Genomic DNA, 24,548 nt, shown 5'->3' with positions numbered 1-24,548 from the left:
TACATTTGTAATCAACATTTTTTAACGGAGTCCCTTTATATGTTCGTCGAGTGAATTCTCTTGCTTTCTCGTTAAGCGTACAAAGGGTCAGGTTCGTGTCTCAGAAACCAAGTTTTTCTTTATTAGCAAAAAGAAGACACCACGTGGCGTTCGTAAGTTCCTATTGTCACCGGCGCCATTTTGGGCGGGGCCGGGTTAGTCCGGAAGTAGTATCAGAAAACAAATGTTTCCTACAACCGGCAGTTGGACCAGAGTCCTTTTCGGCAGTTCGAGAATTCATGCTAACAGAAAGAGTGGCAATGTCATGCTTGTTTTGTTAGCGATCGAGGCAGTGGTCCCTTACCGGAAGCCTGCAGGGGCCGAGGGCTCCTGGGACGTTTGTAGAATCTTCAAGGCCGTGGGGGTGCTGTCGGAGGTGGGGGCTCGTGCTCCGGTGGGCAAGCGCCCGAGTTACGTTGCTGTTCACAGTTACTCTAGCGGCCGAGACCCGCCTTCCAGGGGGCCCAGACGCCATTTTGAGGCCTGCAGCGGCCGCCCTTCGTCGTGTCTGCAAGAGTGGAGGAGACCTTTTGGAATGAACCCATGTCCAGTGTTGCGGAAGTATGGCCACCTGCGGTGCATGTTCGGTGCTGTGCAAGTATCGGCACCGTTGCATGTTCGGTGCTGCGCAAGTATCGGCACCGTTGCATGTTCGGTGCTGCGCAAGTATTGGCACCACCGCCTGGCTGGAGGAGTTCGGCGCTGGGCCGGGGGCTGGGAAACCTCCTATCCGTGGGGGTGGGAGAGGCTCGTCCGCGTCGCCTCTCCCTCCCAGCCCGACCAGGACTGGAGGTGTGTACAAGACATCCCGCCGCCCAGAGTTGTCGCGGCCATTGTTCATGACAGAAGTGGCGCCGGGCGTGCTGCTGCGGCCATTACGGAGGGGAAAAGAAAGAAGTGTCCTGTCCTTCTCTGGACCGGGCTTCCGGCGGATGTCGACCGGACGCCCCTTGCTCTGGCCCCATGAACGGGTTCTTTGGCTCATCGGCTGCAGCCGGATCCCGTTGGCCCCTGCCTCTCCTTCGGCTCCCCCATATGTTAAGATTTCCTGACCGAGTGTTGGCAGCAGGGCCCGCCTTATAAGGTTGCCGCCGGCTGGGCGTAACCGTAACCCTGCCCTACTTTGGAAGGTTCCAGAATGGGGGGGGGCGAATGTTCTGTTGACTTTCATTTTCTAGTTTTACCGTTCTTGTTTCAAACGTTTTCTGTTGTTAGGGCATTATTAAGTGTTATTATTACATATTGTTATTTGTTTCTTGTTAGTTATGTTAAATAAAAGTTCAAGTTCATAAGTGGCCTATGGATTTCGTTTTCTCACTCCTTTCTTTCCAGGTTGTTCCATACTAATGTTTCTGTTAACAAAAGTTTAAGTACCAAAGTAGCACAGGCAGAGGGATGACGCAGATCCATGCATTACGTACACACAAACTCAGACGGGGAGACAGTACAAATATTATATAAAAAAACCCAAGACAAACATAAAACAGTTATTGGCCATAATTATCTTTTTCCGTCTGTTAATTTAGAGCTAGACTGGTTTCCCGTCTTAACGTTGTTCGATCTATGAAAACTCGAACATGTCGCTGAAATCAGTCTGGCGAAATCTGTGCCATCGGGCATAATCGAACGTGGTGGTTCTATCTGGCCTGACCATGTCAGTCTGATTCTTCTTTGTCTCGCGCTTTTTCCCTTTCTTCCGGGCTGCTGTTCCTGTCGGTCCTCTGTTCCTACTCTCGCTCAGTAAAGTCGGACATTGGGCCTTCCAGTGTCCGATACATTTACAAAAAGCACATCGGTCTTGCCCTAAGTCTGGCCGTCCTGTGCGTAGTGTCGGGGGATAACTTTCGGGTCGTGGTGTCCAGGGGTTGTCCTGTTGATATATTCCTCTACCTGCTCTGTCCTCGTCTCTTTTCTTTCGTTGCACTGCCTCTTTGCGCCACATACCGAGACTGTCGAGCATAATAGGCGTTGTCTTATTATTACGAAGGGCTATTTCTAACGTTTCTATTTTATCAAGATCGAAGGATCCTACCAGTGGCCACTGTTTGTCTTGACTTTCTTTGGTATACCTGTGCCACAATTTATTATAGGCTATGGTAACTAATCCATAGTTTATGAACATGTCCTTATTAGGGGTGCCTTCCAGTGGAGCTAGATGATCCACCTCTAATAAACGGTCCGGGCTGAACCAGTTATCAATCAGTGGGGAGAAGACAGACATGACGGCTCGCAACGAGGGACAAAAGTCAGCACTGCCTATCTTATCACTGTGTGCAAAGACTAGACAGAATATTTCTATTCTACGTTGTTTGCAGGCAGTGAATACCTCATGAACCAATAAAAACAACCAATAAAAACAACCAATAAAAATAAAATAAAAATCAGTGGGGAGAATAAGTAGGGGCGCAAAAGTCTGCGTCCTCTACCCTTTCACTATCCGTAAAGAGGAATCTGTTATTTCTTGTTTGCAGACAGAGAATCTCCAGAAAACAATCCGTGAACAGTAGTTCGGGGTCAAAGAACCCAGTTAATCAGTGTGGGAGAGGGAATCTCCCAAAAACCGTTAATAAATAATAGAATCAGTGGGGGAGAAAAATAGGCACGACGGCTGCGTTACCTATCCTTCACTGTTTGCAAAAGGGAAAGAGCCTACTGTTTCTCCGTGTGCAGACAGTGAATCTCCAAATAAGTCAAATAAAGAGTAATACTAGTATTTTCTGAACAACCAATACAATTATTTTGCAGTTTGTCGTGTTTACACGACCTTACCCGGACCGTATGGACAGTTTCTTGTCTTCCGAATCCAGCGCCCGTTCGTCCTCTTTTTCTCGTATTTCTCACGGCACTCCTAATGGTTCCCAGTCAGGACCGTAGATCACTCGAGAGAGGTCTGTTCGGAACTAGTGAAGTTCGGATGATCGGCTGCCAGACGAGGGTCCATTGGGCAAGAGCTCTCCCGATCGTTGCAGTCGTTCACTCTGTCGTCAGGACCTCTCCCACTGGATCCACGAGTCGCTGATGGGCCCCACGCTTGGGACGCCAATTGTAGAATCTAGAGTCGGGGACAATCGATATTTGCCCGGCGGTATTGCCTCTGTAACCCACAAATTATTAATCAATGAAGAGGCAGGCGCTGGAGGCGGGAAGGCAGGAAACAAGGTTTATTCTCTCCGGAGGAGAACACAACAGTTAGACAGCAAGTATCATTCTGAGGTGCTCTAACTGCATCTCTGAGGCCTGGCCTCTTATATACAGGTTTTATTGCTTTATTATAGATTACATGTTCATGGCAATGCTTTGATGTACGGAAAGACATTCCCGGAATCTCCCCTTCGGGTCCGTTCCCACACACATTTACAGTAGAAGTCCCCACCCCGGTCACAACAGGTGATGATTATCGCGCAGCTGGATATTCCGCCGATTCATGGAATGTGGGGGGTTCGATCGGATCTCATGGGGTGGGGGCTTTGATCAACTCGGGGGTCCTTTGATGAGGGAAGCTTTCTACTGTACGGGGAGGGGCGAGGAATAGTACCGGCAGAGCTGGGTGTCGGCCTGGGAACGAGGAAGACAAACGGGCACACACAGGAAAAAGGGGGTTGGCATCAAAGGGCCTGGGACCATGAAAAGGAATGAAGGGAGGTGTCGCGCTGGGAACAGGATGGGGTTCTGAGGCAGAGCTGCGCTGAAGAGGGGTTTATGACTCAAAGCAGGTGCGAGCAGGGGGTTGGTCAGCGTGTAGGCTTGGTGAGGGCGAAGGGCTATGCTGGGGGGGCCAGTGGCATGCAAAAGGGATGGTTCTGATCGAGGCACCTAAAATGGCGGGCGCGCACGACAAAAGTGTGGCATCAGGGGAAAAGGCAAGATGGCGCAGATAATGTTTACCAAACCGTACTAATTTTCCACACCAGGTGCGCGTGATGTTAGAAGCGCACTGACCTGTGGGCCTCGCAGTCCCGGACCCTGAGTCCAACGGCAATCAGCTGGCAATGAATATAATCTTACCCCTTTTGCTATCCCCATCATCTGCTGCCACAGGCCACTGTACAATTCTTCTCATTTTGCCTCGGTGTCTCATGCCAGGCATGCCCTGAATTCCTTGTCATACTGGGTCCCGCCTATCCTCTCTGCAAACCCCTGGTACACACTGGACACAACATTAGTGCTAACCCGGTCCCCCTACTTTCTTCCTCCCTTAGCTTGCCTTCTTTCAGGCTATCCACATCATAATCTAGCACCTCAGAGTCATGTGGTTCCTCAACTTTTAGCCACCCCAGACCCACACTTACAACTAGTGGTGCTGCCCCTTTGTTTACCAAGCCCTTACCTTTATGTCAGGCGTCCATGGGGGACTGACCGAACCCTTCTGTGCCATTCCGGCACTTCTAACTGCCAACCTTCTGCCAATATCTCTGTGGTGATTGTTCCGGACCCACCAGATGCTGGGGCTAGTGAGGATATTCTGGGCCTACATGCGCTGGCCATGACAGGCTCCCCACCGATGTCGGGTCTGATGTTCTGGGCCCAGCACTCTCTTTACCTCGGCGCAAGTTCTCCGCTCCCAGCTCTGCTGATTCAGCCTCCCTGAACCGTTCTTCGCCCTGTAACAAAAATGAACAGACTAGTGTGCTGATTCGCTGTCTAGTTCTCTGTCACTCCGCTGCTCTCATCTTACCCCTCCCTGCATCCCCCGCCTATCTAATCCTTCTTCTACTACCTCAATAACCTACCCTGCTTATTCTTCCCCACCATCCCCTTACCTGCTCCATTCCAACATAGCTGTGATGACGCAAGCGGACTAGCGCTGATGGCCCACTTGCCTGTCTGTCTTGACCTTGACCAATGTGACTCCCACCCTCCCCTCCTGCACTGGGGCTACCCTGTAACCCCTCATACCTCCCTCCCCAAGGATCTGAATATATCAAGGCCCTCCCTTGCCCCAGGAACCCAGCCCAGTCCCTGGTCTTCAGGCACCTTGTCCTCATTCACCACACAGTCCCTCCATTCTTACCCCTCCACCTCCCCATACCCTCACCCTTGTGCTCCCCACCCACCTTAGTTCACAGCTCCTGAAACAATTCTTGGCCCAACCCCCACCACCCCTTCCTATCATTCCGTCTGCGGTGCCGTATGCCTCCCCAGGCAGCCCTGAACCACTCTCACTCTATAATCACTCTCGCTGCCCCCTCCCACAGCAGACACTAAATGTAAGCAATCTTCTTCCCTGGCGAGCTGCTCACATGAGGCATTCTGCCGGGCTTTGCCCAACCCACTCCTTGCCCCAGAACGGGTCAGCATTATGGCTAATGCCGTTCTGGACAAACCCATATTTCTTGCGTGGCCCTGTATACGCGGGCACCACGCGCCAGGCCGCGCTCCCTCTGCTCTCTTCCCTGAGGCCACAAGAGTTTGCTGCCCTCCATTTTCTCAGTGGGGAGCACATCGCTATCGATTGCGACCACCGCTGACGATGGCTGCCATGCCGGGTGGGCTGACCCGCGGCCTCAGCCACCATGAAGTCCACTCTGTTGGCCTCCTTCTGGTGTCTTCCATCGCTAGGTAAGTCACAGCTAACCACTGCCTACAAAAAAGGTTTTAATTAGGGTATCGCACTCTAGGACACCTAATATAAAACCTCTAAATTCAACAAATTTGTTAACCTCTCCCTGCCACCAGGTCACCAAACCTAAAATGGTCGCAGGGGGCCCAAATCTACTTCGCTAAATAGCCTTTGGGCTATATTGGGCTGCACCGATGCAGGCCAAACCTGTTCTAAAATGGCAGTCCTCTGAACTGCACCACTCTCCCAATCTACCCGCGGGGCAGACCTCCCTACTGTTGGCTGCCTCCCAAACCCCTATTGTGGGTCTCAAACGAGCAACTCCTCGTGGGCCTGCTATGGCCTTTCAACTGCTGGGCCCCATTGGGACTCTCTTGGTCAGAGGGCAATTTGGGGCAAGTCCGTGCTGACCAGTAGGCCTGCACTGCAGTCTGCCACATGTAGTGGAATCTTATTACCCTGCATTTGAAGTTCCAAAACCTCTGCTGGGGGACAAACAGATCCTCCTCCCCTGGACATCACTGGAGAGGTAGGAGCGGGGCAGCGAGTGAAATAGTCACCCGTATGGACTACCGTCATCCCTAGCCTCTGGCCCCAAGTCAAGGCAAGAGGGGCACAGAACAGTGCAATTCATGGCTCTTACTACTCAACCCCCTGGATCGTTGGGAGCAGGAACCAGGTGGTAGTGTCATCCCTTATTCTAGGTGGGGGCCCTTAGTTAATGGAGTCTGAGAGCAGCTGGACCATACTGCACTCCTTTAGACTTGAGCTGATAGGCCTCGGGTTCACACTGCCACAGAGGGCCTGGTCCTGCTGTGCCCCTCAGGGGGTCTCAACTGTTCGAGTTTTAACTAACTGAGAAGCACTGCGCTCCAGTTTGGTTGTCACTGAGGGGAGTTTATGACTCTGGTGCCCTTCTTCCTCCCTTTCTCCCCCCTCCCATCTATGCGCTGAACCCCTCTACAGTGTGTGCTTAACTACCCAAATGCACTGGACAATGGGTCAAACTCATATTGGCAAGGAAGAGGCTGGAGTTGAGATGCCTCCTAACAAGAGCACTTCTGACCAGGTACTACCTTGGATCAAGTGTCAGGAGACAAATTAGATACCATCTTTGCTGCCATAAGCTCTACCCAGGATGCACCCAATAGCAAAATAGACTTCTTAGTCATTGACACAGTGCTCCTATGTGGTGACCACAAGAAGCTGGTTGACAATGTCCACCAAGTAGAGGTGGAAATCCCTGAGTTCTTTCCTTCCTCTATGACCCACACTGTTGAACTGGGAAACCTGTTTTGGGTAAAAGCCTTAAAACCAAGAATTCAGGACCAAGTGCAGGCCAGGTGGAACAACATCAATGCGGTGAGATTGCAACAGCAGACAGAGAAGTCCTCCATGATCTTCTTTCTTGAGCATTGGCTCAAGATGGTGGTCACCCGAGAGAGACTATTGAAATAATATGCCCTCAAAAAAGTTCACAGGGTATCTCTTCACCCATCTGAGCCAGTGGTATCCCCCAGAGCAGTGATAGCATGACTGGTGCACTATCATGACCATGACTTTATCCTACAACAAACGGGCAGCACTGGTCCATTCACTGACAATGCATAGTTCTCAAAATTCTCAATTTCAAATCTACAGTGGAAATGCGGCGGACTTCCTTTATGTCCATGAAGAACAGACTCCATAAACCTGGACTCTTCTATGCTCTCTTGGTCCACACTAAACTATGTATACAAGTTGATGCATACTACTAGATGAGAAATATAGCTTCTTCACTGACTCAGCGGAGGTCTGGCAAAGGCTCTTCAAATACGACTCTGGTACTCATGGACACCTAGAGCCCTGGACGCCAGCTGCTGTTGCCATGATGGTAATCTCTGTTGGGAGGCCAAAGTGTGTTGCCAGCTCTTAGGAGGACATGGACTCTGTTCCTGGGAGTATGCTCGTGTACTCCTGCCTAGAATAATTCCTGGCATTGTGCTCAACATTTTCTGGCAAATAACATGCTTTTAATGAACACTTCTTTTGCAGGTGGAGTCCCCTGTTTCTAGCCCAGGCAGCTGATTATCCTTTGTATTAGGCATATGTTCACCGGGGTTCGGGATGGGCGCTCTCTGCTTGGTCCTTGTATCTCTCACATGGCACCTTGGAAATGCAGATGTTTATCGACCCCTAATGGGGCTATCATGGAGCCTTGGTTAAACATTATGGACAATAAGTGTCAACCTAATAGTCCTGGTTGACACTAATTTGGGTATGTTTCTGTTACTTTCTATGTTCTATGTTTCATCCCTACTGGAGCCTGCTGAGTTGTGGGAGGAATTTCATGTTGGGTACATGTATTAGGGGGCTGGGCCTGAGGGCTGTGTGTTGTACTGACCAGATTTAGCTAGAACTCAATCCCCTAACAGTATACTCACCCCAAATGTGAGAGGTTTCAACTGCCTGAGCAAGAGGTATGATGTGCAGGCTTGCATCATCCCCTCATATCTCACTTGTATTACATTACTCACTGGTCACAGGGCGAGTTTCAACTGTATGGGGGGTAAAACCCTGGGTAGACTGCACCCACCGTTGTCCACCACCCTGATTCGCAATACAGTGAAACTCTTTTGCAGCTGGGTGCTAGAGTGGTGCTTGCTTGATTCTTGAAGAGGATATAACCCAACACAGAGAAAATATATCTACTACTCGAGAATGCATTATTTCCACATAAGATTAGATACATTACTCTGCAGCAACATTATCTACGGCAGAAAACATTTAACTGAGTATCTTGCAAATACCCACTCAGATCATTATCTTTTCCTGCTGACAGCTGGGACTCCCCTAGGCCACCAATTCCATTCAAACCTAAATTACACTGTTTTTTAAGATTGCGGTGACGACTATCTGCAACTATTTAGCTGAAAATGAGGGTATGGCACCCTCATTGCTAACAGAATGGGAGGCCCTGAAGGCAGTAGTTAGGAGCCATTGTATAGGCAGTACATCGCAGGTTACATAGCGTGATTTCACAGCTAGAGCAGCTTCTTGTTACTTTAGAAAGGGATGAGGCCCATAACCCCTCCCGAATTGCATGCTGTTGGTAGTTGCAACATACTGAACTCAGAAAATTAATAAAACTGTGTTAAAAAAAACATTAAGGCGACAGGAAGAAAGGACAAATACCCCACATGCCCCACCAACTACTAGCAGAACAAGGGGAAGTCATGGCCATTCAGCCCCCCAGGGAGAAGGTGGAGCTTTAATGTGTCCTCCTGCTAAGGGGACCAAGTGCTGCAAACAAAGCAGGTGTACAGCAGCAAGTACCACTATCTCCAGCTCTCCAAAAGCTAGAGAGATCACCATATATCAAGAGGGCCAAAGGATCACCAAGAAGAGCAAACACAGTCTCTGGGTTCAGTCCAGTAGGAAGCCAGAAAAGAGCAGGTGGTACATCACAATAGCACCACACAGCACCCAACAAGCCTAACTGGATCACCGGGGCAAGCAAAAGTGTAAATAAGTGGTAAAAAGACAAGGAGAAAAGAAAACATCCTGCAATCCCTTAGCACAACAAGGAGCACAAAGGGAAGCCCAAGATGAAAACTTTGAGCAAGTGTATTGGGAAGAGCCCACACAGCTATGAGGATAATTTCTTAATACAGACAGTAAGAAATCAGAGGCCTGCAAAGCCAGATCTGGAAGAGAGTAGGTGATAGGATGGCCCATAAGGTCAGTGATGCGGTCAGACACCAATACACTATCTTTCAGTGCTATCTGAAGTGCAGCTGTATCGAATGGTAACTCTGGACTTCCCCACCAGTAAATTCTGCACTGCAGCCTTCCCTAGAGTGCTACACTGGAGAGGGTCTATCTTGTGTTTATAAAGGTTTCCTTTGAACCGATATAAAGCGGACAATTTTTGCGTCAATCATGGGGTTTAAAGCGCGCTACTCACCCGTGAGGGTCTCAAGGCGTTTAATTAATCCTGGAAACACTCTAAATTCTTCTTGAGTGGATATATTTTAAGTGTTGGCACCTCAGATTGAGCTATTTGTATTACTGTGCTGTAGGTCAAAAATATTTGTGACTGGAAAAGACGTTTATTGAACCATTGGAGATCAATGCAATAGAAGGAAAGCCTTATGTTCTGAAACTAACTGCTCTTGCTGTTCATCATAACATTATACTTTTCCACCATTTTAAGTAGTTGGTGTAGGACACCTTTGTAGGAAAGGCAACCTTTTCTCAATCACATGTGTGTATGTATTCTTATTTTGTCAAGTATCTTGTCATTTGTTCTCTGTGGATTGGCTTCTTGCCTCCTTGCCTATATGATGCCCATATGATGTATATATTTATATTTTGAATACTATTACATTAAAGCAGACTATTTTTGTAAATACCATTTTCCAGGCTATTAATTATCACCTTACTTTCATTTGGAATTACATTCTTTTACAGGCGATTTGCTTTTGTTTATCTCTAAGATGTGGCACGCCTCAAGATTTAATAAATAGAACGAGTAAGTGATGAGGTAACTAGATAATTACTCCTTCTGGGCTAGAGAAGAAATCTAATTAGCTTATACTAATTGACCTGATACAATCAACTTCCCTTTGGAGCATTACATTATTCCTTCCAAGAAGAAAGAAGATTAAGGGTTGAAAGTGGCTGAGGGTGATTTTTTCTGATCCAAAAGGTATTAATTACTGTCTGTCATCTTGTCACATTCTGCTATGAGACTCCTTCAAACATGGGGCCATTTTAACAGGAACGGCGATAACATTTTCGCCGCTTTAGCGGCAGGAAACTGCCACTAAAGCGGCGATAAGGGGCTTGATAATATGCCCTTGTGAATTCCCACAGAAGCCCATGTTAACATCAGAACATGGGCTTCTATGGGAATTCACAAGGGCATATTATCAAGCCCCTTATCGCCGCTTTAAAGCGGCAATAATGTTATCCCCGTTCTTGATAATTTGGCCTCAATAAGTCCCTTTTCCGTGGGATCTAGGGGCATATTATCAAGGACCGGTGTTAAAATTATCACAGTTTTTTCGGCAGGAAACTGCCGATAAAACGGCGATAATGGGCTTGATAATACGCCCTTGTTAATTCCCATAGAAGCCCATGTTCTGATGTTAACATGGGCTTCTATGGGAATTAACAAGGGCGTATTATCAAGCCCATTATCGCCGTTTTATCGGCAGTTTCCTGCCGATAAAACGGCGATAATTTTAACACCAGACCTTGATAATATGCCCCTTTGTTTTCTTGCATTTCGGAAAGGTACTTACGTTGCTTTTGAGAAAACCCAGGGGGGAGGCTATTTTCTGCTCTAAAAGACTACCACAGTGACAACATTTGCCCGTGAGGTCATCTGCGAGATTTTCTTTTGCATAAACTCTTTCCCAGATCTGGAATGTAATATTCCAGCTAAAAAATTAGAGTAGGGACACTTAGGGGATTGTTGGAGATTTTTTTAGTATGTGAAACATATGTGAAACCTGAATATTTACTCTTGAATGTTGTTTGTGGATTATAACATTACACTGTTTTGTAATGGGTTTAAATGTCACTTTCCATTCCACTTGTGAGGCCTGAAGTGCTTTCTGTGTTGATCCAGTCACACTCTTTACCTATCACATGCTATCCCTGGCAAGGTCCTCAAATGCTCCAATTTGCATCGGGGTTCCGAGCTCTCTTTGCAGACCATGTTGAAAAGGTGTTATTTGTCATTTGGGCATGTTGATGAGGAACATAAGGTTTGATGGCGTGGTGATTGTACAGTGTGTTGAGTGCCACCGCGTCTTAGCATGGCTGTTGAGAATAGACAGACACACATTCTGGTGCAAAGCAACTTTTGGTGTGGGGGCTGGGTGCAAGATTATATGCAAATCTACCACTGAGGTGCATCAGTTGGGATGATTTTAGTATATGAAGCACAGTCAGTAGCCTTCAACATTCCACCCTCACCTGGACACCCTGGTTGAATGCCACCGTAGGAGAGAAACAAACAGACAAATAAAGGAAAAGTTTAGGAGTGATGCAGAAGCGACAGAAGGGAGAGGAAACGTTGTTGAAAACTTGATGTAGGTCAGGTAGGGGACACCAAAAAGACTAGGAAGGGGAGATCCTAAGAAGGAGAGAAGGTAGCACATGTATGATGTTCAGTCATTATTTAGTCTATTTCATGTTATGTCTGTCTGTAAAATGTTGTTTTGTTCATTTTTATAGTAAGAAGGCAATCACTCCTAGCAACACAGCTTCACTGGCACTGCAATAAATTCAAGATGAAGTTGCAGTGTTTTAAATCAGGAACCTAGTAATGGTGCTCCATCCTCCCAAGCTGTACTACAAAAATGTAGGAAAGGAGCATTTCATATTAGTATTATTTCAACTTGGTACACACATATGTTGATAGGCACTGTTGTGGCCACTCAGCCATTGAACATGTGTCAGCTGCAGGGATTGGTGATCAGTTGTGTGATGCAGTCACAGTGCCCAACTAGAGAGTTCTGAAAGTCAATGTGCTACCACATGAGTGAGTGAAACAAGTCATCTGGGGCAGTGGGTCCGGAGCTGGAAATGTTTTGACTTTTGCTGTCATGGACATTAGGTTTAAGATGCCTTCAGTGGTACATGCAAAGGGAGATTAATGTGGGTTCAGCTACAGGGTGGTAGTGCGGTGTCAGCAGCTGGAGGCAAACATAATCAAAGGTCTCTCTGAAACCTCTGGGTCTGCCTGGACTTCCAGGCACCCTACACTTGCAGAACCGGGTCAGCTTATAGTCTTAATTGGTGACAGGCGGGCCACATCTGATATACCACATAAATCCAAGGTTAATTCCAAACTCTTGGAGGAAACCAATCACTACAAAGTGCATCTTTCTGCCCACAAATGATTGGTGTAAACTAATAATTAAAAAATGTAACCTTTTATGTAAGTGTTGTACTCTTACATGTAAACCTATGAAGGAAAGATGCACCGTCACTCTGGGCCCTGGGGGTGGCAGGCATTCCACGCTGCCTACTGTGGTGTGTATTGGAACCAGAAAGTCTCCAGCCAATCAGGAACTGTTGCGGTGCTATTGTTACTTTAGGGGAACAGATTATAGGTTCAAGGAGATGGGCTGGAAATCCATCTTTTGTGTGCTTCAGTGGTTAAATCTGTGGCCACAATGTTTTATTCTGGTGTCTCATCTCTGAGGTCACAGGTTGTGCTGCTTCAACGCTCTTGAACCAGCAAACGTGGACAGAAGGAAGCCTTCCTGTTTAACTAAAGAGGATGTGAATCCAACCAGACTCATACTCTTGGCTAACGTTGGATGAAGCAGCAACATAAAGAGAAAAGGAGACCATTTCTGGAGGTTATGGAGAGAATGAGAGACTGCAGACCTCTGCCTCCTACTAAACGTATGAAGCACCATACAATCTTGGTCTGCATACCATGACACGAAATGAGGAGCAGGGTGGCACATGGCGATTGCACCAGAGACATTCAATCCTATAGAAGCTACTTCAGCTTACCCTAAGCTCCTGTTTTTTCAAAGGGATTCCATATTCATAGTAATTATTACACTGATCAGTTCATTAAATTGCCTTTTAGGGTTAGGAACAAAGGACACAGGCTGTATACAGTGGAATGTATTCAATGGAGTTCAGCTGTCGATCTTCGGATAAATACGAGAATGCATCATTTTGGATGATAATACGACTCGACAAAATCATCCATATTTAGTTTAAAAAAAGTTAAAATATCTTACAGCACTGCCATTTCAGGAACACTGATTTTTAAAAGTAACTAGCTCCTGTGCTTCTCAAATCCTTCCGTTTGAGGGCCTTGGCATTGTGATGAAAATGTGCCTTTTGGAGAATATGAATATTTAATATTAAGTTGCTTTCTTCGAACCTAGATTCAGGGGCTCATTTAAGATCTTTGTGACACAGTGCAGTGCAGAAAGTCAAAATCAGCACTTCCGTCTTGTCCATATTGAGCTTCAGGCAGTTGGTCTTCATCCAGTTTGCGACACTTGTCATGCAGTTGTGGAAGTTGGGCCTGGTGGTGGTGGGGCGCTGGTGTGCAGGTGTGTTGTTCAGCTGTACTGTGTGTCAGGGAAAAGTCAGGAATTAATTGTATTTAATAGAAAATGGCACATACCTGTCCTTTCCCAAGCACTGCTGCACAATGGGCTGCCTAGTGCCACTGCGGGCACTCTTGCACCATGGTGAAAAGGTGCCTGAGTTGCAAGCATGATTGTTTTTTGTGCAGGGCTGCACAACAACAATTCTGGGAAGCATATTTCTCTTTCTATGTGTGCTGCAGAATGTAGCACACATTGAAAGAGGAAGAAGCGAGGAGAAATAGAGATATTTCTTCTGGTTACGCCTCCCCTGGGAAGGTGTAAGATTTTGGTGCATCTCCAGGTTTACAAGTTCTTGTAAATCTGGGGATACACCACAATCCATGGGAGTTGCACGGGAATATCTATGCAACACCCTTGAATGTCTTCCCAGGGCAGAGTAACGCAACGCAACGATTTGCATTACGTTTATATATATATATGTATATATATATACTTGAAGATGAAGGAGAAAACAACAGCCAGCCAGGGCAAAAATCTGGATCCCAAAGGATACAATGAGTCACAAAGAAATAAAATATCCAAGAAAGAAACCTTGTGGATCATTCACTATCAGATTTGAAGATTTTCCCCGTGGAACATGTCTCAAAGGAAGAACTACTGGACTCCAGGAAAAACGTCTGGATGTACCGTTTAAAATCATTGCATCCAGTTGGACTGAACATTACTGACAATACAACCTGATTACTGCATATCACAAGAACTCTCAGGACTACATTGATTCCACAATCCAAATGGAATCTTCACTCATGATGCTTTTTGAAAATTCAGCTGTGTCATCTGTGCAGCCACTGAGCTTACCATCTTGAAACTACCTGAGGAAGGCGGAAGCTGAAACGTTGTAGTGGAAATATATTTTTGTTCTTTGGTGAATCTATCTGTTTGAGTCACTTATATATATATTACCTACTGGCGGTCGCCAGTAGGTATATATAGTTAGGACCTAGTTACAATAGGAAATTCCAAACATTCTATTGGGAATAACTTTGGCGCCGATTGAGGGATCTGCCTGTAATTTTCCTTAAATTTGCCTCGCTGCGCTCCGCTCCTTCCCTGAAAGTTTCGGGGGGTTTCATCAACGGGGGCCGAGAAAAAAGGGGGGTCCCTAAACGTGTTTTCCCCATGGTAATTTCCATAGGGATATTCTGACAAGGCTACAGCTCGAACATCTGAATGGAATTATACCAGATTTGGTAAAATGGTAGGGACTGGTATGCAGCAGTGCCTTTTGTATGTTTGGTGTAAATCCCTCCAGTAGTTCTTGGGAAAATTGAATTTGACATTTTTCAAATGGCATTTTCTATGGGACCTTTAGACACGGCTACAGCCCGAACGGCTGAACGGAATTACACCAAACTTGGCAAAATGGTAGGGACAGGTATGCAGTAGTGCCTTTTCTATATTTGTTGAAAATCCCTCCAGTAGTTGTTGAGAAAATGAATTTGAGCAAATTATATATCTATATGCGCTCAACATTCTATTGGGAATAACTTTGGCGCCGATTGAGGAATCTGTGTGTAATTTTCCAGAATTTTGGCCAGGTCCGCTCCGCTCCTTCCCTGAAAGTTTTGGGGGGATTAGTCAAGCGGGGGCCGAAAGGGGGGTCCCAAAACGTGTTTTCCCCATGTTAATTTCCATAGGGACCTTTAGACACGGCTACAGCCCGAACGGCTGAATGGATGGAATTACACCAAACTTGGCAAAATGGTAGGGCCTGGTATGCAGATGTGCCTTTGCTTTGTTTGGTGAAAATCCCTCCAGTAATTCTTGAGAAAATTGAATTTGAAAATGTTCAAATGGCATTTTCTATGGGACCTTTAGACACGGCTACAGCCCGAACGGCTGAACGGAATTACACCAAACTTGGCAAAATGGTAGGGACTGGTATGCAGTAGTGCCTTTTCTATATTTGGTGAAAATCCCTCCAGTAGTTGTTGAGAAAATTGAATTTGATCAAATTATATATCTATATGCGCTCTTCGTACGCGCACAGTACACGTACGGTACGCGTACCGTACGCGTACGCGCACGTACCCTTACGTGCGCGAGCGAGTTTCTGATTGGCTGGCAGTCGACTGTCAACATTCCAAACTGTCCAAACCAGGAAGTGTTGGCCACCATCTTGTTTTTCAGGAGAACTGAGGCACAAGAGAGCCCAAAACAAGAGTGGAAAACACGAAAAGGGGGCAGGGTAGAGACCCCCCAACCCTCTAGCCCTTCTCAGGGGGTCCCAAAAGGACCCCCGAGGACAAAAAACAAAAACAAAAAAAAATCGCCGGGTACGTGCATCGTACGCGTAGGGTACGCATACCGTGCGCGTACCCGCGATTTAAAAAAAAAAAAAAACTTTTTGCACTTGGTGGTCCTTCTGGGACCCCCTGAGAAGGGCTAGGGGGTCAGGGGGTCTCAACCCTGCCCCTTTTTGCGTTTTCCACTCTTGTTTTGTGCTCTCTTGTGCCTCACTTCTCCTGAGAAACAAGATGGCTGCTCAGGTGGTCCCAGAAGGATAATAACATATATAAACGTTATCCGCTAATAGAATTAGCATTTACAAAACCTTTGAAATGTATTGAAAAAAAATATAGGTTTCACGCCTGATATAGTTAGGAATTAGCATTTAAAAAACCTTGCAAATTCACTGAAAAAAAACCTAGGTTTCAAGTCTTATATAGTTAGGAATTAGCATTTAAAAAACCTTGCAAATTCACTTAAAAAACCATAGGTTTCAGGACTTATATAGTTAGGAATTAGCATTTAAAAAACCTTGCAAATTCACTTAAAAAAACATAGGTTTCAGGCCTTATATAGTTAGAAATTAGCATTTTAAAAACCTTGCAAATTCACTTAAAAACCCATAGGTTTCAGGCCTTATATAGTTAGGAATTAGCATTTAAAAAACATTGAAATTGCTCCTATATAGTTAGTTGTACTAACTATTTTTCGCACACCCGCAATCCACTGCTGATGATGTCACATATTACATCATTCATGACATGGAGAGTGACATCACTGATGACATCACTGATGACATCTCAAATGACATCACTGATGACATCACTGATGACATCTCATTTGACATCACTGATCACATCACTGATGATATCATTCATGTGATAATACGATGCACCTCCTCACACTCTAATATAACCTTTGATACACCCAGTGTTAAATACAGACTACCATTCTTGAAACCATTGACACACCAATACCAGTTACTACATACGCACTCACTGATTCCTAGGTCTACACACACATTCACTCATTCACCCATAGAATCACTCATACATACAGTCACTCATCAATACAACACTATCATATGCACTCATACACCTATACAGACACTCACACACTGCCACTCATCCATGGAGTTACTCACACACCTAGTCAGTCATGCAAAGAATCAATCACACTTCCATTTCCTCAACTCTACAGTTATACACACAACACCTTACTTATTCAAACATATACTAACACATACTTACTCTCTTATACAATCACTGATACAAGTACACAATGATCCATATAGCCACTTGCACATTCACTGGCTCTCATGTATAGTCATTTATATATGCCAACTCTCACATGCACTGTGTTTTACATATGTACTTACTTGCACATGTAGCACTGAGATATCCATTCACTCACAAACACACCCATGCACACAGTCAACCGCCCATATAGCTGTTTCCACACGCACTCTTGAACTCATACACCTAGTGAATCAACTGCTCACACATCTATGCACAGAGTCACACACCTCCCAGCCACCCACACACACACTCAGTCTCCCATTCAAATACTTGGGCAACCAATCAATAACCCATATAGCCACTCATATAGCTACTGATCAACACATGCAGCATCTTACACAACAACAGACATACTGATGCACACATTCAGACAGTTTAGTCACTAACCCATGCATTTAGTAAGACACATTTAATCACACACTCATACAGTCAGTCACGCACCTACTAAATCCTTCATCCAGACACTTATACATCCACTCATTCTTCAATATGTAAAACATATTTAAACTTTACAGAAACACACAGTCATCAGTGATGTCAAATGAGATGTCATCAGTGATGTCATCAGTGATGTCATTTGAGATGTCATCAGTAAGCATGGGCGTAAAATACGTTCCGCTCACGGATTTTGCGGATTTTCGGCAAATTCGCAATCCGCGAACTCTTGCGAATTTGCCGAAAATCCGCAAATCCGCACGCGGCGGATTTTTTTGCTTGGTGATACAATATTGCGGCACGCGGCGTGGCACGCGGCGTTCACTTTCCGTCATTCAGCGTTTGCCGAGTTGTTTTTCTCGATATTTTGCGAGTGCTGCGCCATTTTGGATCTTGCTGCGGGATCCCGCGGGAGTTTGGCGACCGCGATTACGTAATCGCGGCTTGCCACCTTGCACAGCACGCATCGCGAGAGTTCGCATTTGCAAACACGTAGGTGCGGCGGGCAGCAACAATCTCGCACTCGCGAAATAGAGATTTTGCAATTCTGCACAAGAAATCCACCAGCAAACAGCATAAACCTTCAGAAAATGATGATTTTTATCAGAATCACTCCTCAGGTTGACATTTGCCTGCACTTTTTTTTGCAAGGAGTCCATTTTTTGGGGGGGGGAAGTGCCCCACAGTCTCCAACTTCCTGTTCCTGTCCAGCAGGCTCCTCCCAGTGCTTTCTTCATGTGCTGGTCACTTTCATTTGGATCTTGACCTGGAAGGATTACTTTTTGTGGATGCTGCTGGATATTTGGATTTGAGGCCTTTTTGACTTTCTTTGGATCACTTTTGGATTAGAAATCAACTTTCACAAGTAAGTTTGTTTGGGGTATTACAGTTGCTGCAACTACAATTTTGGAACTTTTTCAGAACATTAAATAAAATATATTGTGGGTAGCCACAGTATCCAGTAGGACCAGGGTTGGTTATGGGTGCATGATACAACTGTTTTGTTGAATTTAAACATCGTTGAGGCCATGGATGGGCTGGGATTGTGCTGAATTTTGTGTTTTCTGTCGATTTTTTGGGGCTGCTGTTGGGCCTTTTGCCCAGGGGTAGTGAGTGGTGCATGGACTGAGTCTGCCTGTGGGGTCTTTTTAATGTAAACATCCTGGGTGGCATTGGGTTGTGGTGATTTGTGTGTTTTTCGTTTTTTTGGGGTGTACTGTTGATGTGGACTGGCCATGTGGGTGGTGGTGGCCATCTTGAGTGCTGGTACAGGCAACATGTGCTTGGGGTGCAAGGGGCCATTTTGAAGAGAGGCAGTGTCTGAGGCCTGCACTTATTTTGCCTAGCTTTCATCCATTATGCCCAGGGGTAGTGAGTGGTGCATGGGCCTAGTCTTTCTGTGGGGTGTCTTCTTGAATTTAAACATCATTGAGGCCATGGATGGGCTGGGATTGTGCTGAATTTTGTGGTTTTTGTCGATTTTTTTGGGGCTGCTGGTGGGGCCTTTTGCCCAGGGGTAGTGAGTGGTGATGGACTGAGTCTGCCTGTGGGGTCTCACTCTCTTTAATGTAAACATCCTGGATGGCATTGGATTGAGGTGATTTTTGAGTGTTTTTCGTTTTTTTTGGGGTGTACTGTTGATGTGGACTGGCCATGTGGGTGGTGGTGGTGGCCATCTTGAGTGCTGGTACAGGCAACATGTGCTTGGGGTTCAAGGGGCCATTTTGAAGAGAGGCAGTGTCTGAGGCCTGCACTTATTTTGCCTAGCTTTCATCCATTATGCCCAGGGGTAGTGAGTGGTGCATGGGCCTAGTCTTTCTGTGGGGTGTCTTCTTGAATTAAAACATCATTGAGGCCATGGATGGGCTGGGATTGTGCTGAATTTTGTGGTTTTTGTCGATTTTTGGGGCTGCTGGTGGGGCCTTTTGCCCAGGGGTAGTGAGTGGTGCTTGGACTGAGTCTGCCTGTGGGGTCTCAATCTCTTTAATGTAAACATCCTGGATGGCATTGGATTGTGGTGATTTTTGTGTGTTTTTCGGTTTTTTGGGGTGTACTGTTGATGTGGACTGGCCATGTGGGTGGTGGTGGTGGCCATCTTGAGTGCTGGTACAGGCAACATGTGCTTGGGGTTCAAGGGGCCATTTTGAAGAGAGGCAATGTCTGAGGCCTGCACTTATTTTGCCTAGCTTTAATCCATTATGCCCAGGGGTAGTGAGTGGTGCATGGGCCTAGTCTTTCGGTGGGGTGTCTTCTTGAATTTAAACATCATTGAGGCCATGGATGGGCTGGGATTGTGCTGAATTTTGTGGTTTTTGACGTTTTTTGGGGGCTGCTGGTGGGGCCTTTTGCCCGGGGTAGTGAGTGGTGCATGGACTGAGTCTGCCTGTGGGGTCTCACTCTCTTTAATGTAAACATCCTGGATGACATTGGATTGTGGTGATTTTTATGTGTTTTTCGTTTTTTTTGGGGTGTACTGTTGATGTGGACTGGCCATGTGGGTGGTGGTGGTGGCCATCTTGAGTGCTGGTACAGGCAACATGTGCTTGGGGTTCAAGGGGCCATTTTGAAGACAGGCAGTGTCTGAGGCCTGCACTTATTTTGCCTAGCTTTCATCCATTATGCCCAGGGGTAGTGAGTGGTGCATGGGCCTAGTCTTTCTGTGGGGTGTCTTCTTAAATTTAAACATCATTGAGGCCATGGATGGGCTGGGATTGTGCTGAATTTTGTGGTTTTTGTCGATTTTTTGGGGCTGCTGGTGGGGCCTTTTGCCCAGGGGTAGTGAGTGGTGCTTGGACTGAGTCTGCCTGTGGGGTCTCACTCTCTCTAATGTAAACATCCTGGATGGCATTGGATTGTGGTGATTTTTGTGTGTATTACGTTTTTTTTGGGGTGTACTGTTGATGTGGACTGGCCATGTGGGTGGTGGTGGTGCCATCTTGAGTGCTGGTACAGGCAACATGTGCTTGGGGTTCAAGGGGCCATTTTGAAGAGAGGCAGTGTCTGAGGCCTGCACTTATTTTGCCTAGCTTTCATCCATTATGCCCAGGGGTAGTGAGTGGTGCATGGGCCTAGTCTTTCTGTGGGGTGTCTTCTTGAATTTAAACATCATTGAGGCCATGGATGGGCTGGGATATTGCTGAATTTTGTGGTTTTTGTCGGTTTTTTGGGGCTGCTGGTGGGGCCTTTTGCCCAGGGGTAGTGAGTGGTGCATGGACTGAGTCTGCCTGTGGGGTCTCACTCTCTTTAATGTAAACATCCTGGATGGCATTGAATTGTGGTGATTTTTGTGTGTTTTTCGTTTTTTTTGGGGTGTACTGTTGATGTGGACTGGCCATGTGGGTGGTGGTGGTGGCCATCTTGAGTGCTGGTACAGGCAACATGTGCTTGGGGTTCAAGGGGCCATTTTGAAGACAGGCAGTGTCTGAGGCCTGCACTTATTTTGCCTAGCTTTCATCCATTATGCCCAGGGGTAGTGAGTGGTGCATGGGCCTAGTCTTTCTGTGGGGTGTCTTCTTGAATTTAAACATCATTGAGGCCATGGATGGGCTGGGATATTGCTGAATTTTGTGGTTTTTGTCGGTTTTTTGGGGCTGCTGGTGGGGCCTTTTGCCCAGGGGTAGTGAGTGGTGCATGGACTGAGTCTGCCTGTGGGGTCTCACTCTCTTTAATGTAAACATCCTGGATGGCATTGGATTGTGGTGATTTGTGTGTGTTTTTCGTTTTTTTTGGGGTGTACTGTTGATGTGGACTGGCCATGTGGGTGGTGGTGGCCATCTTGAGTGCTGGTACAGGCAACATGTGCTTGGAGTTCAAGGGGCCATTTTGAAGAGAGGCAGTGTCTGAGGCCTGCACTTATTTTGCCTAGCTTTCATCCATTATGCCCAGGGGTAGTGAGTGGTGCATGGGCCTAGTCTTTCTGTGGGGTGTCTTCTTGAATTTAAACATCATTGAGGCCATGGATGGCTGGGATTGTGCTGAATTTTGTGGTTTTTGTCGATTTTTTGGGGGCTGCTGGTGGGGCCTTTTGCCCAGGGGTAGTGAGTGGTGATGGACTGAGTCTGCCTGTGGGGTCTCACTCTCTTTAATGTAAACATCCTGGATGGCATTGGATTGTGGTGATTTTTGTGTGTTTTTCGTTTTTTTTGGGGTGTACTGTTGATGTGGACTGGCCATGTGGGTGGTGGTGGTGGCCATCTTGAGTGCTGGTACAGGCAACATGTGCTTGGGGTTCAAGGGGCCATTTTGAAGAGAGGCAGTGTCTGAGGCCTGCACTTATTTTGCCTAGCTTTCATCCATTATGCCCAGGGGTAGTGAGTGGTGCATGGGCCTAGTCTTTCTGTGGGGTGTCTTCTTGAATTAAAACATCATTGAGGCCATGGATGGGCTGGGATTGTGCTGAATTTTGTGGTTTTTGTCGATTTTTGGGGCTGCTGGTGGGGCCTTTTGCCCAGGGGTAGTGAGTGGTGCTTGGACTGAGTCTGCCTCTGGGGTCTCACTCTCTTTAATGTAAACATCCTGGATGGCATTGGATTGTGGTGATTTTTGTGTGTTTTTCGTTTTTTTGGGGTGTACTGTTGATGTGGACTGGCCATGTGGGTGGTGGTGGTGGCCATCTTGAGTGCTGGTACAGGCAACATGTGCTTGGGGTTCAAGGGGCCATTTTGAAGAGAGGCAGTGTCTGAGGCCTGCACTTATTTTGCCTAGCTTTCATCCATTATGCCCAGGGGTAGTGAGTGGTGCATGAGTCTAGTCTTTCTGTGGGGTGTCTTCTTGAATTTAAACATCATTGAGGCCGTGGATGGGCTGGGATTGTGCTGAATTTTGTGGTTTTTGACGTTTTTTTGGGGCTGCTGGTGGGGGCTTTTGCCCGGGGTAGTGAGTGGTGCATGGACTGAGTCTGCCTGTGGGGTCTCACTCTCTTTAATGTAAACATCCTGGATGGCATTGGATTGTGGTGATTTTTGTGTGTTTTTCGTTTTTTTTGGGGTGTACTGTTGATGTGGACTGGCCATGTGGGTGATGGTGGTGGCCATCTTGAGTGCTGGTACAGGCAACATGTGCTTGGGGTTCAAGGGGCCATTTTGAAGACAGGCAGTGTCTGAGGTCTGCACTAATTTTGCCTAGCTTTCATCCATTATGCCCAGGGGTAGTGAGTGGTGCATGGGCCTAGTCTTTCTGTGGGGTGTCTTCTTGAATTTAAACATCATTGAGGCCATGGATGGGCTGGGATTGTGCTGAATTTTGTGGTTTTTGTCGATTTTTTGGGGCTGCTGGTGGGGCCTTTTGCCCAGGGGTAGTGAGTGGTGATGGACTGAGTCTGCCTGTGGGGTCTCACTCTCTTTAATGTAAACATCCTGGATGGCATTGGATTGTGGTGATTTTTGTGTGTTTTTCGTTTTTTTTTGGGGTGTACTGTTGATGTGGACTGGCCATGTGGGTGGTGGTGGTGGCCATCTTGAGTGCTGGTACAGGCAACATGTGCTTGTGGTTCAAGGGGCCATTTTGAAGAGAGGCAGTGTCTGAGGCCTGCACTTATTTTGCCTAGCTTTCATCCATTATGCCCAGGGGTAGTGAGTGGTGCATGGGCCTAGTCTTTCTGTGGGGTGTCTTCTTGAATTTAAACATCATTGAGGCCATAGATGGGCTGGGATTGTGCTCAATTTTGTGGTTTTTGATGTTTTTTTGGGGCTGCTGGTGGGGCCTTTTGCCCAGGGGTAGTGAGTGGTGCATGGACTGAGTCTGCCTGTGGGGTCTCACTCTCTTTAATGTAAACATCCTGGATGGCATTGGATTGTGGTGATTTTTGTGTGTTTTTCGGTTTTTTTGGGGTGTACTGTTGATGTGGACTGGCCATGTGGGTGGTGGTGGTGGCCATCTTGAGTGCTGGTACAGGCAACATGTGCTTGGGGTTCAAGGGGCCATTTTGAAGACAGGCAGTGTCTGAGGCCTGCACTTATTTTGCCTAGCTTTCATCCATTATGCCCAGGGGTAGTGAGTGGTGCATGGGCCTAGTCTTTCTGTGGGGTGTCTTCTTGAATTTAAACATCATTGAGGCCATGGATGGGCTGGGATATTGCTGAATTTTGTGGTTTTTGTCGGTTTTTTGGGGCTGCTGGTGGGGCCTTTTGCCCAGGGGTAGTGAGTGGTGCATGGACTGAGTCTGCCTGTGGGGTCTCACTCTCTTTAATGTAAACATCCTGGATGGCATTGGATTGTGGTGATTTGTGTGTGTTTTTCTTTTTTTTTGGGGTGTACTGTTGATGTGGACTGGCCATGTGGGTGGTGGTGGCCATCTTGAGTGCTGGTACAGGCAACATGTGCTTGGAGTTCAAGGGGCCATTTTGAAGAGAGGCAGTGTCTGAGGCCTGCACTTATTTTGCCTAGCTTTCATCCATTATGCCCAGGGGTAGTGAGTGGTGCATGGGCCTAGTCTTTCTGTGGGGTGTCTTCTTGAATTTAAACATCATTGAGGCCATGGATGGCTGGGATTGTGCTGAATTTTGTGGTTTTTGTCGATTTTTTGGGGGCTGCTGGTGGGGCCTTTTGCCCAGGGGTAGTGAGTGGTGATGGACTGAGTCTGCCTGTGGGGTCTCACTCTCTTTAATGTAAACATCCTGGATGGCATTGGATTGTGGTGATTTTTGTGTGTTTTTCGTTTTTTTTGGGGTGTACTGTTGATGTGGACTGGCCATGTGGGTGGTGGTGGTGGCCATCTTGAGTGCTGGTACAGGCAACATGTGCTTGGGGTTCAAGGGGCCATTTTGAAGAGAGGCAGTGTCTGAGGCCTGCACTTATTTTGCCTAGCTTTCATCCATTATGCCCAGGGGTAGTGAGTGGTGCATGGGCCTA

Source organism: Lissotriton helveticus, chromosome 4_1, assembly GCF_964261635.1.
Source record: "Lissotriton helveticus chromosome 4_1, aLisHel1.1, whole genome shotgun sequence".
Classification (NCBI taxonomy): Eukaryota; Metazoa; Chordata; class Amphibia; order Caudata; family Salamandridae; genus Lissotriton; species Lissotriton helveticus.
The sequence above is the reverse complement of the archived record's forward strand: the minus strand, read 5'-3'. Positions refer to the sequence as shown.